This window comes from Hyla sarda, chromosome 10, assembly GCF_029499605.1.
Source record: "Hyla sarda isolate aHylSar1 chromosome 10, aHylSar1.hap1, whole genome shotgun sequence".
Lineage (NCBI taxonomy): Eukaryota > Metazoa > Chordata > Amphibia > Anura > Hylidae > Hyla > Hyla sarda.
In genome coordinates, this window is record NC_079198.1 from 120,573,067 (window position 1) to 120,587,017 (window position 13,951).

At 44.4% G+C, this 13,951-nt stretch overlaps 1 protein-coding gene across 3 annotated transcripts in view; it reads right to left on the minus strand.

Annotated features, from left to right (window-relative positions):
* Positions 1–13,951, minus strand: part of NMNAT1 (nicotinamide nucleotide adenylyltransferase 1) — a 53,323-nt gene that overhangs the window by 39,089 nt on the left and 283 nt on the right. The window lies entirely within an intron of this gene.

A 13,951-nucleotide genomic window follows, 5' to 3' on the forward strand; every position in this document is an offset into this window, starting at 1 on the left:
GGGGTGGACTCACTTATGGGAGATACTGTATATATAATGTGAGGGGTGGAGTCACTTATGGGAGATACTGTATATATAATGTGAGGGCTGGAGTCACTTATGGGAGATATTGTATATATAATGTGAGGGGTGGAGTCACTTATGGGATATACTGTATATATAATGTGAGGGGTGGACTCACTTATGGGATATACTGTATATAATGTGAGGGGTGGACTCACTTATGGCATATACTGTATATATAATGTGAGGGGTGGACTCACTTATGGTATATACTGTATATAGTGTGAGGGGTGGAGTCACTTATGGGAGATACTATATATATAATGTGAGGGGTGGAGTCACTTATGGGAGATACTGTATATATAATGTGAGGGGTGGACTCACTTATGGGATATACTGTATATAATGTGAGGGGTGGAGTCACTTATGGGATATACTGTATATATAATGTGAGGGGTGGACTCACTTATGGGATATACTGTATATAATGTGACCGGTGGAGTCACTTATGGGAGATACTGTATATATAATGTGAGGGGTGGAGTCACTTATGGGATATACTGTATATAATATGAGGGGTGGAGTCACTTATGGGATATACTGTATATATAATGTGAGGGGTGGACTCACTTATGGGAGGTACTGTATATATAATGTGAGGGGTGGACTCACTTATGGGAGATACTGTATATATAATGTGAGGGGTGGAGTCACTTATGGGATATACTGTATATAATGTGAGGGGTGGAGTCACTTATGGGATATACTGTATATATAATGTGAGGGGTGGAGTCACTTATGGGAGATACTGTATATATAATGTGAGGGGTGGAGTCACTTATGGGATATACTGTATATATAATGTGAGGGGTGGAGTCACTTATGGGATATACTGTATATATAATGTGAGGGGTGGACTCACTTATGGGAGATACTGTATATATAATGTGAGGGGTGGACTCACTTATGGGAGATACTGTATATATATAATGTGAGGGGTGGAGTCACTTATGGGATATACTGTATATATAATGTGAGGGGTGGAGTCACTTATGGGAGATACTGTATATATAATGTGAGGGGTGGACTCACTTATGGGATATACTGTATATATAATGTGAGGGGTGGACTCACTTATGGGAGATACTGTATATATAATGTGAGGGGTGGCGTCACTTATGGGATATACTGTATATATAATGTGAGGGGTGGAGTCACTTATGGGAGATACTGTATATATAATGTGAGGGGTGGACTCACTTATGGGAGATACTGTATATATATATAATGTGAGGGGTGGAGTCACTTATGGGAGATACTGTATATATATAATGTGAGGGGTGGAGTCACTTATGGGATATACTGTATATAATGTGAGGGGTGGAGTCACTTATGGGAGATACTGTATATATAATGTGAGGGGTGGAGTCACTTATGGGATATACTGTATATATAATGTGAGGGGTGGAGTCACTTATGGGAGATACTGTATATATAATGTGAGGGGTGGACTCACTTATGGGATATACTGTATATATAATGTGAGGGGTGGAGTCACTTATGGGATATACTGTATATATAATGTGAGGGGTGGACTCACTTATGGGATATACTGTATATATAATGTGAGGGGTGGACTCACTTATGGGATATACTGTATATATAATGTGAGGGGTCGAGTCACTTATGGGAGATACTGTATATATAATGTGAGGGGTGGACTCACTTATGGGAGATACTGTATATATATATAATGTGAGGGGTGGAGTCACTTATGGGAGATACTGTATATATATAATGTGAGGGGTGGAGTCACTTATGGGATATACTGTATATAATGTGAGGGGTGGAGTCACTTATGGGAGATACTGTATATATAATGTGAGGGGTGGAGTCACTTATGGGATATACTGTATATATAATGTGAGGGGTGGACTCACTTATGGGATATACTGTATATAATGTGAGGGGTGGAGTCACTTAATGGATATACTGTATATATAATGTGAGGGGTGGAGTCACTTATGGGAGATACTGTATATATAATGTGAGGGGTGGAGTCACTTATGGGATATACTGTATATATAATGTGAGGGGTGGACTCACTTATGGGATATACTGTATATATAATGTGAGGGGTGGAGTCACTTATGGGAGATACTATATATAATGTGAGGGGTGGACTCACTTATGGGAGATACTGTATATATAATGTGGGGGGTGGACTCACTTATGGGATATACTGTATATATAATGTGAGGGGTGGAGTCACTTATGGGATATACTGTATATATAATGTGAGGGGTGGACTCACTTATGGGAGATACTGTATATATAATGTGAGGGGTGGACTCACTTATGGGATATACTGTATATATAATGTGAGGGGTGGAGTCACTTATGGGAGATACTGTATATATAATGTGAGGGGTGGACTCACTTATGGGATATACTGTATATATAATGTGAGGGGTGGAGTCACTTATGGGAGATACTGTATATATAATGTGAGGGGTGGAATCACTTATGGGATATACTGTATATATAATGTGAGGGGTGGAGTCACTTATGGGATATACTGTATATAATGTGAGGGGTGGACTCACTTATGGGATATACTGTATATATAATGTGAGGGGTGGAGTCACTTATGGGATATACTGTATATAATGTGAGGGGTGGAGTCACTTATGGGAGATACTGTATATGGGAACATTCGTTTCTGCAGCTTTAGGAGTGTTTTCTATTTACATAATAGTGAATGGATTAAATTCCATTTCCACTAAAGGGGTATTCTGACCATCAGGTATAAAAATAAAAAATAATAAAAAATGCTGATGTAGCACATAGCATTGCAGACTTGTCTTTCCCAGTTCTAAAACCGCTGAAAATCCATTCGTTTTTGGGTCTAAGCAGTTGGGTTAAGCAGTTGCTTAGCACTACAATTCCCAGAATGCATTCCTTTTCCTGGGCTTTTCATCACAGTCCTTCCAACCGGCCTCCACCCCCTCCCACAGCACTCAGTTACCCACCCAGAGTTGTTGCAGGACATCTCAAATTCTTAGCAGACTATCGCACAATCAGTGGAGTTGCAGCACCTGCTATTCATTGCCTGTCTGCTTCTCTGCCAGTGGCATTATTCATCACAAGGCATCTTATGTTATAAACACACCTCTTTCTTGCCTAAATGTCCCAATAAAGATTTATACAGTCATGGCCGTAAATGTTGGCACCCCTGAAATTTTTTCAAGAAAATGAAGTATTTCTCACAGAGAAGGATTGCAGTAACACATGTTTTGCTATACACATGTTTATTCCCTTTGTGTGTATTGGAACTAAACAAAAAAAGGGAGGAAAAAAAAGCAAATTGGACATAATGTCACCAAATTCCAAAAATGGGCTGGACAAAATTATTGTCACCCTTTCAAAATTGTGGATAAATAAGATAGTTTCAAGCATGTGATGCTCGTTTATACTCACCTGGGGCAAGTAACAGGTGTGGGCAATATAAAAATCACACCTGAAAGCAGATAAAAAGGAGAGAAGTTCACTTAGTCTTTGCATTGTGTGTGTGTGTGCCACACTAAGCATGGACAACAGAAAGAGGAGAAGAGAACTGTCTGAGGACTTGAGAACCAAAATTGTGGAAAAATATCAACAATCTCAAGGTTACAAGTCCATCTCCAGAGATCTAGATTTGCCTTTGTCCACAGTGCGCAACATTATCAAGAAGTTTGCAACCCACGGCACTGTAGCTAATCTCCCTGGGCGTGGACGGAAGAAATTTTTTTATGAAAGGTGTCAACGCAGGATAGTCCGGATGGTGGATAAGCAGCCCCAAACAAGTTCCAAAGATATTCAAGCTGTCCTGCACGCTCAGGGAGCATCAGTGTCATCGCAAACTATCAGTCAATATTTTAATAAAATGAAACTCTATGGCAGGAGACCCAGGAGGACCCCACTATGGCAGGAGACCCAGGAGGACCCCACTGCTGACACAGAGACATAAAAAAGCAAGACTACATTTTGCCAAAATTAACTTGAATAAACCAAAATCCTTCTGGGAAAACATCTTGTGGACAGATGAGACCAAGATAGAGCTTTTTGGTAAAGCGCATCATTCTACTGTTTACCGAAAACGGAATGAGGCCTACAAAGAAAAGAACACAGTACCTACAGTGAAATATGGTGGAGGTCAATGATGTTTGGGGTCGTTTTGCTGCCTCTGGCACTGGGTGCCTTGAATGTGTACAAGACATCATGAAATCTGAGGATTACCAACGGATTTTAAGTCGCACTGTACAGCCCAGTGTCAGAAAGCTGGGTTTGCGTCCGAGATCTTGGGTCTTCCAGCAGGACAATGGGGGAGATTTATCAAAACCAGTGCAAAGGAAAAGTTGCTGAGTTGCCCATAGCAACCAATCAGATCGCTTCTTTCATTTTTTAGCAAGGCCTCTGCAAAATGAAAGAAGAGATCTGATTGGTTGCTATGGGCAACTTTTCCTCTGGACAGGTTTTGATAAATCTCCCCCAATGACCCCAAACATACGTCAAAAATCAGAAAAATGTAACCATAAACCTCAAGGCCAATATCAGATAAACCGATAAAATCCTCAGTAGAAGAAAAGGGTCATTGTTATACCTAAGTACCCTGAAACGCGTCTAGAATTCTTAACGCATCAATAGTGCACCACTGCTGTCTGAGATGTACACCAGTAAGAACTGAAAGTCTGACATCCACCGCTTACAACAGCTGCAGCCTCCACCTATGCAGCCCACCTTCTCTGCTACTGACATCAGACGCCAAGAAACTCCGGCTACTGGGAATCTGTCATCTGCCTCCTTTAACATCACGCGGCATCCACCTGGTCTGTGGCAGGCAGACAAGCCGCAGAAGCGCACAACAGCGCTTCTACACAGCGCACGCAGACCCCGGCTCGGACGGGTGCTTGCCAGCACCAGTTTCTTTGGAGCAACTTATCTGTATAACTACATTTGGCTGGTACATATATACCGCACTTTTTCTTCCCCAAAACTGGGGGGGGGGGGGGGGGGGAGTTGGTGCGTCTTATACGGCAAATACACACCTATCGCGGCGGTCCCTGCGGCCATCAACGGCCAGGACCCGCGGCTAATACAGGACATCACCGATGTCCTGTATTAACCCTTCAGACGCGGCGATCAAAGCTGACGGCCGTGTCGGAAGCGAAAATAACACTAACCCGGTTCAGTCGGACTGTTCGGGACCGCCGCGGTGAAATCGCGGCGTCCCGAACAGCTTACAGGACACCGGGAGGGACCTTACCTGCCTCCTCGGTGTCTGCTCTGTGCTGGGATCCCCTACATGGCCGGCACTCTCCTTCACGTCGTCGCGCACGCCGTCCCGTCATCCAATATGAACATGCGTAGCGACGTGATGACGGCGACGGAGAGCGTGGATCCCGGGGAAGAAGACGTCTGGAGCGTCGGGGACACCATGGGGGCGCGGCAACAGCGATGGAGGGCGACATCCAGGACAGCGGTGACGGGTCCGGAGCGGCGGGGACACGCGAGTACTACCTCCTATACCAGTGGTCTTCAACCTGCGGCCCTCCAGATGTTGCAAAACTACAACTCCCAGCATGCCCGGACAGCCAACGGCTGTCCGGGCATGCTGGGAGTCGTAGTTTTGCAACATCTGGAGGTCCGCAGGTTGAAGATCACTGTTGGGTGAAGAATCTTTTTTTTCTAGATTTTGCACCTTTAAAATAGGGTGCGTCTTATATGCCGGTGCGTCCTATAGGGCGAAAAATACGGGTAATCACTATTGGTGTCTAATTCATGGACTCGGGTATATATGCCCAAACTTGCGGACTGTGAGATTACTGCTATTCTGAACCAGTGAATGTCGGACTAATGAATTATACAAAAATGTACGCAGTGGTGTGATTTTAACATTACCATTTATATATTTACCATTTATATATATATTACATTTACCTCCTCACAAGGGCCCTGTGAAAGGAGTTATATAAGTATTTTTAGTTTGAATATTATGTGTATTTTAATAAATTTTAAACATACATATGACGCATGGTTCATTCATATACATCATGTATCGGTTTATCTGATATTGGCCTTGAGGTTTATGTTACATTTTTTTCTTTTCTACAAATCTACTCAACACCTAAGGTGTAGGTGTCCAATCATATTACATATATTGGCCAATTAATTGAGAGCTGTACTGATTATTTTTTTTATTCCATTTTACCATAATTCAAAAAGCCCCCAGAAATGGATGGGAATAAAGCGCTGGAGAGTTCTGAAGTGGCAGCAATGAGTCCAGATCTAAATCCCATTGATCACCTGTGGAGAGATCTTAAAATTGCTGTTGGGAAAAGGAGCCTTCCAATAAGAGACCTGGAGCAGTTTACAAAGGAAGAGTGGCCCAACATCCCGGCAGAGAGGTGTAAGAAGCTTATTGATGGTTATAGGAAGCCACTGATTTGTTATTTTTTTCCAAAGGGTGTGCAACCAGATATTAAAGGAGATATCCAGTGGTGACTCAGTGGTGAGCAACTTATCCCCTATGTTAAGGATAGGGGATAAGTTGCAGATCGCGGGGGGTCCGACAGCTGGGGCCCCCCGCGATCTCCTGTACGGAGCCCCAACAGCCCGCGGGAAGGGGGCGTGTTGACCTCCGCACGAGGCGGCGGCCGACACGCCCCCTCAATACAACTTTATGGCAGAGCCGAAGCGCTGCCTTCAGCAATCTCCGGCTCTGCCATAGAGATGTATTGAGGGGGCGTGTCGGCCGCCGCTTCGTGCGGGGGTCGACACCCGCTATCTGGGCCGAGAGCCGGGGCCCCGTACAGAGAGATCGCAGGGGGCCCCAGCGGTCGGACCCCCCACGATCTCAAACTTATCCCCTATCCTTAGGATAGGGGATAAGTTTTTCACCACTGGACTACCCCTTTAAGTTAAGGGTGCCGATAATTTTGTCCAGCCCATTTTTGGAGTTTGGTGACATTATGTCCAATTTGCTTTTTTTTCCTCCCTTTTTACTTAATTTTACAGAAAAATTTCAGGGGTGCCAACATTTACGGCAATGACTGTGTGTGTGTGTGTGTGTATATATATATATATATATATATATATATATATATATATATATATATATATGCATACATATAATGAGTATATGACGAGAGATGGTGATATAGCTGTAGGGACCGGTCAGAGGTTATGACATCACTCAGGGGGTGGGGCTTGAGCTCAGAGACTAGATCCAGCCAATCCTCTTGAGACAGCAGCCAATGATACTTGTATTGGGAGAGAGGGGGGAGCCGGGAGCTGAAGACAACATCACACTGACAATTTAAGTACTACAAAACTTTCTGTCACAAGAGAGTGAGGAGCCAGGGAGCTGGAGACAACATCACACTAGCAATCAGAGGACTACACAACTTCCTGTCAGGAATGAGGGAAAAGCTGGGGAGCTGGTGACAACACCACACTGACAATGAGGAGACTACACAACTTTTTGTCAGGGGTGAATCATGCTGAAGCCAGTACAATTTGTGATATAAATTACATTAGTAAGTTATATATCTTGAGGGAATAGTCTTATTTTAATGAAATTCTCTAAAACTGGAATACCCCTTTAAAGGGGTACTCCGGAGGAAAATATATATTTTTTTAAATCAACTGATGCCAGCAAGTTAAACAGAATTGTAAATGACTTCTATTTAAAAATCTTAATCCTTTCAGTACTTAGCTGCTTTATGCTCCACAGGAAGTTCTTTTCTTTTTGAATTTATTTTCTGTCTGACCACAGTGCTCTCTGCTGACACCTCTGTCCACGTCAGGAACTGTCCAGAGCAGGAATAGCATACCTATCCTGCTCTGTACAGTTCCTGAAATGGACAGAAGTGTCAGCAGAGAGCACTGTGGTCAGACAAAAAAAAGAAATTAAAAAAGAAAAAAAACTTCCTGTAGAGCATACAGCAGCTGATAAGTACTGGAAGGATTAAGATTTTTAAATAGAAGTCATTTACAATTCTGTTTAACTTGCTGGCACCCGTTGATTTAATAAAAAATAGTTTTTCACCGGAGTACCCCTTTAAGGCTGACAATGGTGCAGTTCAATACAATCTTCAAATCCTAACAATGGTTGTCGGAAGTAAAGCGACGCCACAGTGATTGGCTGAGTGGCAATATGATAGGATTGGGCCCAGGCCCTAGGAAGAAGATCCGGGCTCAATATATCATATTGTTACTCAGCCAATCACAGCCAAAGGCGGAACATCGCTGCGGACAGAAATAAGTGTTGCGTTTCAGGTCCCAGAAGCAGGAAGAGGATCGCAGGGGAAACAGGGATGAGCGATAGCGGCAGCACTGGGAAAGTAGCGGGAGGTAAATCAAGGTTTATTTATTTTTTTATTGCACCAGCCTGGGCTTATTAAGATGAAAAATATTTCGGTTGGAGTACCCCTTTAAGCTGAGAAAAACTGCAGTTGCCAAAATGTGAAAAATAGAAAAGCAAAATATGGACAAAAACCTGTGTGTCCTGACATAATGACATTTACCAGGAGATGGCGCTGATGTAACAGCAGAAGCTTCAGATAATACTGTGAACTGCATTACAGACTTCACACGTACAGGATCTGCTGCATATTTTCGGCAGCTGATTTTGCTACCTATTACAGTCAATGGGTAGCAAAATCAGCAGCGGAAAATATGCAGCAGATCTTGGACGTGTGAACATATACAGCAGGGGTGCTAAAACTTATCCTTAGGGTGCATTCACACCACGTTTTTTGCTATACAGTTACAGTATACGGTTTCAAGGTAAAAACCATACGGAACCGTATAGAAAACCGTATGCATTGACTTAAATGGGCGCTGTCAGATACAAAAACTTTGATATGTTGTAAAGCATGTATAACCAATAGGTTTTGCAATTGCTTTCATTAGAAAATTTTCAGTATTTCATACAGAAAAAGCCAGTCACACAACTGCCCCCCCTGCCTGCTTGAACAGATACTAGTCCTGCTGTGTCCATGAGTCATCACCTATGTCATGGACACACTTCCTTGATTGACAGCTGTGAGCGCAGGGCTCCCACTGTCAGCTTGTGTCCCGCCACTGTCAGTGAGGACAAGCTGGGAGTTGTAGTTTTGCTAATGCTAGGGGAGAGGTGAGCAGACAGCATACTGAGGGAGGGGGCGGAGACCTTCACAGTGAGGCCACGCCCCCTCCCTTTGAGAGGAATTCAGACTAGTGAGCTAAAAGTGTAATAAAAAAAATAAATAAAGGTGCTAGCTAGACCTTTTTAACCGTATTAAACCGTATACGTTTTTTTTTTAAACATGGGAGTAAATGGGAACCGTACAGAACTGTATGTTCGTTCGGTTCCATTCGGTTTGCACCATACGGTTTTTGACTTTGCACAGTTTTCGTTTCTTGGAATTTCAATCAAACAAGTGAAACTTTATTCAAAATGGAGTGAAAAGTTAAAAACGTATACTTTTTTTTTTTTAAACGGATGAATCGGACATTATTTTTCAAGCTGTATACAGGTTGAAATTTGTACACACGTTTTGATACAGTTTACGCCGGTTTTGAGGAATCCGTTTTTCATCAAAAACCTGATACGCGAATTGTATTGCAGAAACGTGGTGTGCATGCAGCCTTAGCGGTAATGTTAAGAGGTCCGTCTAAGACACATTGCTGTTTCCAAGGAACATGGGGTTCAAGACAGGTCAAGATTTTTGAATAAAACCCAGCATGCAAAAAAAATAAAAATTCTGCAATCTGGCAGTGTTTTCCAAACAATGTGCCTCCAGCTGTTGCAAAACTACAACTCCCAGCATGCCCGGACAGCCAAAGGCTGTCCGGGCATGCTGGGAGTTGTAGTTTTGCAACAGCTGGAGGCACACTGTTTGGGAAAATACTGCCGTATAGGCTTGAAAATACAGAGGTTATACAGGATTACAAAAACACAGATGTTTTCTTTCAAAAATGGCGCCATACCTGTCCACAGGTCGTGGGTAGTATTGCAGCTCAACTCCTGTAAAGTAAATGTGCTGAGCAGCAATTCCAAACACAACCTGCAGACAGGTGTGGCACTGTTTTTGGAAGAGAGCAGCCATGTTTTCCAAATTCTGGAAACTTATTAAAAATGCGACGGCTGTAGAATCCACTTTTAAAGGAGCCGCCAACTCCGTAGTCCATTGCTAAAGCCAACAATCTATGTATTTGCTGGAAGTCCCATGCATGTCTATGAGACTATCGGCAATTGGGTTGACCGCTCGCTCTATCGGGCTACGAGGTTGGCGGGAGTTTAAAAAGTGTATTCTATAGCCGCAACAATGTTAGAGTTGCGCGTTAACTTTCCTAAATGACCATATGGGTGTCCATTCTGTCTGCGCTTCTTATTGTCAAACGTCTGTTCCCCCAGAAATAAACATTAAAGGGGTACTCCGCCCATAGACATCTTATCCCCTATCCAAAGGATAGGGGATAAGATGTCAGATCGCCGGGGTCCCGCTGGTGGGGACCCCGCGGATCGCCGCTGCAGCACCCCGCCATCATTACTGCGCAAAGCGAGATCGCTCTGCACGTAATGACGGGCAATACAGGGGCCGGAGCATCGTGACGTCATGGCTCCGCCCCTAGTGACGTCACGGCCCGCCCCCGTCAATACAAGTCTATGGGAGGGGGCGTGGCGGTCATCACGCCCCCTGCCATAGACTTGCATTAAGGGGACGGGCCGTGATGTCATGAGGGGCGGAGCCATGACATCACGCTGCTCCGGCCCCTGTATCGCCCGTCATTACGCACAGGGGATAGGGGATAAGATGCCAGGGGCGGGGTACCCCTTTAAGAATTACAATGAACATATAAATAACAATGAATATATAAAAAAAGACAAACAAACCTATATATATTCTTATATATTTTCAATGGTATAATTGTTGGGTTTCCCTCAGTAGTGAACAGTATAGAAATATATATATATATATATATATATATATATATATATACACAGCAACAGAAGATATATATATATATATATATATATATATATATATATATATATATATATATATATATATATATATAGCCACCTGCAGATCTGGCCACATCAATAGTTGATCATGGAACATTACATCCTGCTTAAATGGTCTCTGTGAGAATCTAGAACATTAACATTAATCTTTTTAATTTACTTCTTAAAAAATGTTCTCCTTTTGATAGAAATCATGGCTTACAAAAAGAAAAGACCATTAAAGGGGTATTCCAGGAATTTTTTTTTATGTGACTATGTCACAGGGGCTGTAAAGTTAGTGTAGTTCATAATATAGTGTCTGTACCTGTGTCTGACGGTTTTCCCACAATTCTTCTGGGATTTCCCCCCCAATATTTATTTTTACCAGCATACAAAATGACTGTTGTCTCAGATTTTTCCCAGGTTGCAATGCGGCCGAGACCTGACATCACTAGTCAGCTGATGACAGGGAGCCTGTCTGCTTCAATGGGTGGAGAGAGCAATCTGCAACTAATGCAACAGCTGGAGGCACCCTGATTGAAAACCACAGGTTTTTAATGGATGCAGCTCATTTATGTTTCAATGGGTGGGGTGGCTGATGTGTGGGAGGAAGGAAAATGGAATTATGGGGTTTGTAGTCAAAAAAAGAAAACTCAAACAGGAAATACCAGTTCACAAAAAGCTAGCCACAGTGTTATGGTAATCTCACAACATAGCCATTTAGCCCCAAGACAAGCGCAGATCCTTCCTAAGCATGTCCATTACTGTCTGCCAGATACGTACTAAAATCACCTTATGGTGGAGAACCCCTTTAAGGGTCCCCATATCATCCAGAACATGCTCCTGTCCATCATCTTTGTCCGAGCTGAACTACAGGCTGGGACAAAGTCCAGGAAGTGAGGGCGGGACTAGCACTCCTCTGTGCTCACTCCTGTCTTATCAGACTTTACCATGAAAACAGAGAGGAGGGGGTTACAGAGCAGCCTGCAGTGACTGAATGAAGAGAACAGCACAGTACAGCAGACTCAGGGAGGAAGTAAATGGTAAGTGAGGGTGGGCTTAGTGGTTGCCTCAGACACTTCCTGAGCAGTGGATGTCAGAATAAGTGAGCAACAGAACAAAGGGATTTGTGAGCCAAATACAGAAGTTTAACACACAAAAATACATGTAAAGAATCTGCATAACCTAGTGAGTAACATATATAATTAGGCATTATTTTTTTTGTGATATGCCAGGTACGCTTTAAAGGAAAACTGTCACTGATCGCTGATCAATAATGATCTAACTGGCATGGGCGGGGTTACGCGCCTTCATCTGGCACTGTGACGTCAGCGCCGCTCGTCCGCAACACCCTCCCGGCTTATGAATATTCATATACTGGGGGTGAGCCTGACCTCTCGGACCCGACTCAGCCCCCTGAATGGAGCAGTGGGTCAGCATGCGTTCTACTCCCTTAGACAATTTATGGAGCAAGTGCCAACTGACCTCTCCATTCAGTGGGCAGAGTTATGTCTCCATTCTAGAGATGGGGGGGCCCTGTGTGATCAGAAACTTATCCCCTATGTTTTACAAGCTGGAATACCCCTTTAAAGGATTAATATTATTTAAAAATAACTTTTGACATGTTGCCCGGATGTGTCAAAGGTCACAATTGCATCAGATCCCGCAGAGAGTTATCAGCCGGGGAATTACGTGACAGCCATATTCCCTCCCCTGCCAGCAGATCCGACCTTTAAGCTGCACAGACTTATATAGCAAAAAGATTGGGTTTGATTGACATCTGGGGAGTGAGCCGTGCACTGCCCCGTCTACTAACTCACCATCACAGCGGGACCTGATGAAAACTATTGACATGTTGGGCCAACATTTCAAAAGTCTTTAAAATGATAGTAACTCTCAAAGTATAAACAGTTATTCATATTAATCAGCTACATTATAGGATATTAAGTGTATATATTTATGATATTATAGGATAGCCAAGGAGAACCTAGGAGGAGGGGGGGGGGGGGTTCTAGGATGGTCATGGAGAGTCCCAGGATATAGGGAGGTTCTAGGATGGTCATGGAGAGTCCCAGGACATGGGGGGGGGGGGGGGTTCTAGGATGGTCATAGAGAGTCCCCAGACATGGGGGGGGGGGGGTGTTCTAGGATGGTCATGGAGAGTCCCAGGACATGGGTGGGTGGGTGTGTTCTAGGATGGTCATGGAGAGTCCCAGGACATGGGGGGGGGGGGGTGTTCTAGGATGGTCATGGAGAGTCCCAGGACATGGGGGGGGTGGGTGTGTTCTAGGATGGTCATGGAGAGTCCCAGGACATGGGGGGGGGGGGGGGGGGGGTTCTAGGATGGTCATGGAGAGTCCCAGGACATGGGTGGGTGGGTGTGTTCTAGGATGGTCATGGAGAGTCCCAGGACATGGGGGGGGGGTGTTCTAGGATGGTCATGGAGAGTCCCAGGACATGGGGGGGTGGGTGTGTTCTAGGATGGTCATGGAGAGTCCCAGGACATGGGTGGGTGGGTGTGTTCTAGGATGGTCATGGAGAGTCCCAGGACATGGGGGGTTCTAGGATGGTCATGGAGAGTCCCGGGACATGGGGGGGGGTTATAGGATGGTCATGGAGAGCCCCGGGACATGGTGGGGAGGGGGGGGGTTTCTAGGATGGTCATGGAGAGCCCCAGGACATTGAGGTGGGGGGGGGGGGGGTTCTAGGATGGTCATGGAGAGCCCCAGGACATTGGGGGGGGGGGGGGTTCTAGGATGGTCATGGAGAGTCCCCTAGGATGGTCATGGAGAGCCCCAGGACATTGGGGTGGGGGGGTGGGGGTTCTCGGATGGTCATGGAGAGTCTCGGGACATGGGGGGGGGGGGGGGGGGGTTCTAGGATGGTCATGGAGAGTCCCAGGACATCCACGGGGTC